A 5585-nucleotide genomic window follows, 5' to 3' on the forward strand; every position below is an offset into this window, starting at 1 on the left:
ACTACTCAGTGTTTTAATGAAAAATCTATTAAAGTAAATAAAACTATCTAACAAATTATTGAAGGTTAAAATTTTCACAAAGGAATCAAATGCTAAGAGACATAAACATACTTTAGGGATTCAACACAGAGGGTGAAAGAGGAATATGACAAAATAGAGCTTGAATCTAAAATATATTGAAGCTTTAGAGGGATAAATAAGGAAAAAAAGCAACCCAAGGAAATAAATGTAGTATGACAGAAACGTACCTTAAGTTTACGATGCAAAAAATAGGAAAAGAATGAAACCCAACAAAACCCAAGATGGAGTAGTAGTGGACGCAAAACAGCAACACCAATTGATTGGAAGCAAGGCGAGATTTTGGGTTTAGGAAGAAAAATGCACTTAGGGTTTAGAGGAAAATTTCAGCAACGCTTAATGAAGGTGGAAGGGTGGAGAAAATGCAAACCGTGTTTGTTGGAGCATCTTAACATATTAATTGGATTTTTAGTTTTTTTTTTTGTTTTTCTAAATAATAATAATAATAATAATAATAATAATAATAATAATAATAATAATAATAACAACAACAACAATAATAATAGTAATAATAATAATAATAATAATAATTATTATTATTATTATTATTATTATTATTATAATTACTTAATCTGGAGGGTTGGAGAAAATTTTAAAGGGAGGGAAACTACTCTATAGTTGGAGGGAATTTTTTGTGAAAAATTTTGGAATTTAGAGACGGAAAACATTTGAGACGTCATTGTTCCGTCTCTACATTTTGTCTCTATAAAAAAATTTATTTTTAGAACCCAAGTGTGACTTTTAGAAACAAAACTTGAGACGGATTTAGAGACAGATTAACTTTGTGATGGGGTATTCCGTCTCTAAATTCCTTCTCAAACATAAAATTTTTTACATCCGTCTCAACAAATTGTTTTCCGTCTCCAATTCCGTCTTCATTCGTGATGGACAAAATTCCGTCTCTAAAATCCGTCGGTCTAAAATCCGTCGGTAAATTAGATTTTTCTAGTAGTGAACGCAGAGCGGTCAAAAAAGCCCCCCTTACTTTTTTTGTTTTATTATTAGGCCCCCTATCAAAATAATCTTTTAAGGGCCCCTTAATTTCGACCCATTATTTAATGGGGCCTAAGGGAGGGGGCTCTAAGGGCCTATAGGCCCCCAATATTTTGTTAATTTTAAGATTTTTTTCTTGAAAAAAAAAATTATTAAAAAAAAAAGTGAAAATTTTTTATCGAAAAAAAAAATCAGAAACTTTTTATGGAAAAAAAATGGGAAATTTTTTACCGAAAAAAAATCGAACATTTTTTATCCCAAAAAAAGTTGGACATTTTTTATCGAAAAAAATTGGAAATTTTTTATCCAAAAAAATCGGACATTTTTTATCGAAAAAAAATCAAAAAATTTTTATCGAAAAAAGTCAGAAATTTTTTATCGGAAATTTTTATCGAAAGAAAATCAGAAATTTTTATCGAAAAAAATTGGAAAATTTTATAGAAAAAAATAAAAAAAAATTATCGGTGAAAAAATTGAAAAACTTTATTTCTCAAAAAAGAAAATTGATTCTTTTTTAAAAAAAGTGGGCCTAGGGGCCTCCTAAGCCCACAAATTTTTAGGGAGCTTTTAATTTAGGGGGCCTTGTTTTTTGGGGCCTTTTAAATTATTAATTTTTTTGACCCCTTCAAAATGTGGGCTGGGGCTAATAATTAGGGGGCTTGTCAAATTGACAGCTCTAAGTGAACGTGTATACATACATTTCAAAGATGGATCAAATTTAACATTCAAGTTTCATAAAAAAAACAAAAACCAAACTGTAAATGATTGTAAAAAATTAGTTAATGCAATAAAATAAAAGTGCAAAAAAAATGTAAAGAACTTAAGGCATAAACGTAAATAGCAGAATTGTAAATGCACGATATTTAAAGAACTAAATTAAAATGAGATATGGAAACAATGTAGAAAAATTTAAAAATAAAAGTGCAAAAAAAATATAAAGAACTTGATAAATGAAATTAGATTAAAGAACGTAATGAAAATAACTCGGAATGCAAAAAATGAAGAAGTTGTGCTATAGGGGGTGCATAAGGTTTAGTTCTTAGATTAAAGAAAGCACTATATGATTTAAGATAAGCTCCTCTAGCTTGGAACAGAAAGATACATGACTTTCTCATTCATTTGGCATTTGTCAAGTGTATGGTGGAGCATAACATTTATGTCAAGGTGATGAATAAGGGTGAGGTGATTCTAATATGTCTTTATCTTTGTTCATTATAGAGGGCGACTTAAGTGAGATCAATGTCTTTTTAAAATAAATAATAATTTTTTTTTACTTATATATATATATATCTATTATTATTTCATTCGTGATAACGTGAAACATAAAAGATAGAGCTAATTCACTACGCTCAATAGAAGTTTAAGAAGTAGATGTTCTAATCAAGCTAACAAAGATAGAGAGATTTAAAGAGTTAAGAAAATTGTTGAATGTTGTGTCATTAGAGGCTTTCAATTGAGTGGGTGTGTTGTAATAGAGCAATTCAAAGTTATTTAGTAAGTCTATTAAGTTGGTTATAATTTTTATAAGTATTAATTACTTATTATATAAATAGAGAGATATGCTATATAAGTAATTGAATGCAAGTGATACTTGAATGCAAGTGATACAAGAAATATATATTCAGCTCATACATTGTCTTATACATTTTTCCTTCGTTACTCTCTAACATAATTAATAGTCTCGATAACTAACAAATATGAGTAATATTTGAAATATTCATAACCTTACGTAGCATCTTACAAAGTTAACGATGAATTTGGTGGATTATGTTAGATTAATTATTTTATTATTTTATTATTCAATTATGAATTGGCAATAATCAATTATTGTTAATATATAATATGGTCAACTATTATCAAGTACTAATAAATTGATGAATATATATTGTATATTGTTTTTGAATGGTATGCGATGAGTTGAACCATTCTATTAAGTTCAATGAGAGGTCTATATGTCTTCAATCGTTTAACTATTTAATAATTGTCCATTACACACTTAACATAATGTCGAGAACCTAGATGGTAATGATGGTAGTTCACTACTCATCTTTATGAATCTTTATTCACTCATACTTCAAAAAGTACACAAATTCTACATCTATTTCTTTATACTTAAAAAGTACATAAATTTCATATATATGCCTTTCCACCAACCTCTTTGAACGTGTTAAGATCACCGTAGCTATTTTTCAATGTATGAAATGGATGTTATTAGCTTTGAGCCTAAGCTTTCAAATGGACATCGATTTATCGTAATCGCCATTAACTATTTCACAAAATATATTGAAGTTGCTTCTTATGCCAATCTAACAAGAAATGTGGTTGTGCAAATTCATTAAGAGAGAATTGATTTGTCGATATGGCTTGTCAAAAAAGATTATCACTAATAATGCGACTAATCTGAATAAAAAGATAATGAACGAGTTATGCGATAATTTCAAAAATTCAACACTATAACTCTTCACCATATTGTCCAAAGATGAATGTGACTATGGAAGCAATCAAATTTATAAATATATTTTAAAAAATTTAAAAATACATTGACGGTCAAACCCTTAAATCTTATAAGATAGAGCTAACCAATCAAATTTTGGTTGACAATTTTAATAAATAAAAATTAGTTTCTAAAAATCTATTTGTTTTCAAACACTAAAAATTTATAGTTTAATTGTTATGTTTTGTCAATGTAAAAAGTTTTACACTGTCAACACATCATTAAGTGTGACTTTAAAAGTAATTATATTAAAAGTCAAATTGTTTTATAAATTTATGATTAATTGACAATGTAAAATATCTTTATATTATCGATGCATAAAAATTAAATCTAAATTTCTACACTATTAATACAATGTTTTTAACTACAAGGATAAAAACAATATATATATATATATATATATATATATATATATATATTATAATAATTAAAAATACATTTAAATACAATACATTGTTAAAGATATTAATATTGACATAATTTTAATAAAATATAAGTGTTTTGGTTTAAGTATTATGAAATCTATTTTAAAATTATGTGAAATTATATCTCAAATCAATAAAAGTCGAATTATTGGTTTAGTTCAACTTGTACTCAAACTCATAAAAAATATCAATCTAATTTAAAAAGTTTATAGTAGTTGTTTTTGTAATTTTTTTTATAAATAATTTCATTCAATTTTTTTATAATAGACATTTTAGTTATAATTTGGTCAACAAAAATTGATGTATTTGATTCATAACATGGATTAAATAGATCATTTTTTGTTGATCAAATTATAAGTCAAATGAATCTTATAGAAAATAGAGTAATGTTATTGGAACATAAAATTTAACACAAAAGATGACACAAATATAATATTGTGTAAAATAAAGAGGATCATATTTTGTATTTGTATTTCAATACACATTATTGTATTTGTGTCTTAGTTTGTGTAAAATTGTGTTTCAATAACATTACTCAAACAAAATAAAAAAATAGTAGTATTTTTTTAAAAATTATTGGGGACTTTGGGGTGGTCGTGACCACCCTATGTCCCCAAGAAGATCCGCCCCTGGAAGCAACAAATAAGAATATATAAAAAATCATACAAAAGATGGTAAAAACATATAAGCATTGGAATGAAATTCCCCTTTTCGCATTGCATGGTTATAGAACCATTGTCCACACCTTAATTGGGGCAACTCCTTCCTCATTAATTGTTTTATGGAATGGAAGCAGTACTTTGCATTGAAGTAGAAATCCACTCGTTTAGAGTCTTGATGAAAAAAAAATGGAAGAAGCATAGTGGATTCAAACACGATTTGATCAATTGAATCCCATCGAAGAAAAAAGGATAATAACTTTGTGTCATTGTCAACTATATCAAAAAATACATAAAAAGATTTATAGAAAAAGGTTTGTTCTCGAGAGTTCCAAGAAGGAGACTTGGTGTCGCGGCCTAAAATTTCGAGTGTTTTTCGAAATTCAATGGAGTCGCCACCAAAATTTATTTTAAAATAGGGAAAATATTGGGAAACCCTTAAAATAGTAAAAATAAAAAAATGTGGTCTTTGAAACCAAATTTTGAGTTCGGGAGTCGATTATGCGTAGGGAAGGTATTAGCACCCTACGACATCCATTAAAAACGGTTACCTATAATTAATTGTGCAAGATTAATTTTAACTTAAGTATATTTATTTTTCTTTATTATTAAATATGAATAACAATTATTACTATATTTAAAATATAATTTTGAAATAAATATGTACTTAACAAATAAGGGACAAAAAAAGAAATTTTTATTTATGTGCTTGACAAGAATGTGATCTTGCTCCTACGTATCTCCAGGTGCGCTGGAGAAATCAAAGCTACGTAGTTCTTAGTTAGAAAATGTTGATGTGTTGATTTTGTTTAACAAAAGTGGGTTTTGTTATAAAATAAAGTTTGGACAAAAAATAGAAAAAATAAAAGAGTTTGATTTCAATAAATACTTTAAAATACGAGTTTTAAGACGATCAAGTTGTACAACTTGTGTCCC

The sequence above is a fragment of the Cicer arietinum genome, chromosome 4 (assembly GCF_000331145.2).
Source record: "Cicer arietinum cultivar CDC Frontier isolate Library 1 chromosome 4, Cicar.CDCFrontier_v2.0, whole genome shotgun sequence".
Lineage (NCBI taxonomy): Eukaryota > Viridiplantae > Streptophyta > Magnoliopsida > Fabales > Fabaceae > Cicer > Cicer arietinum.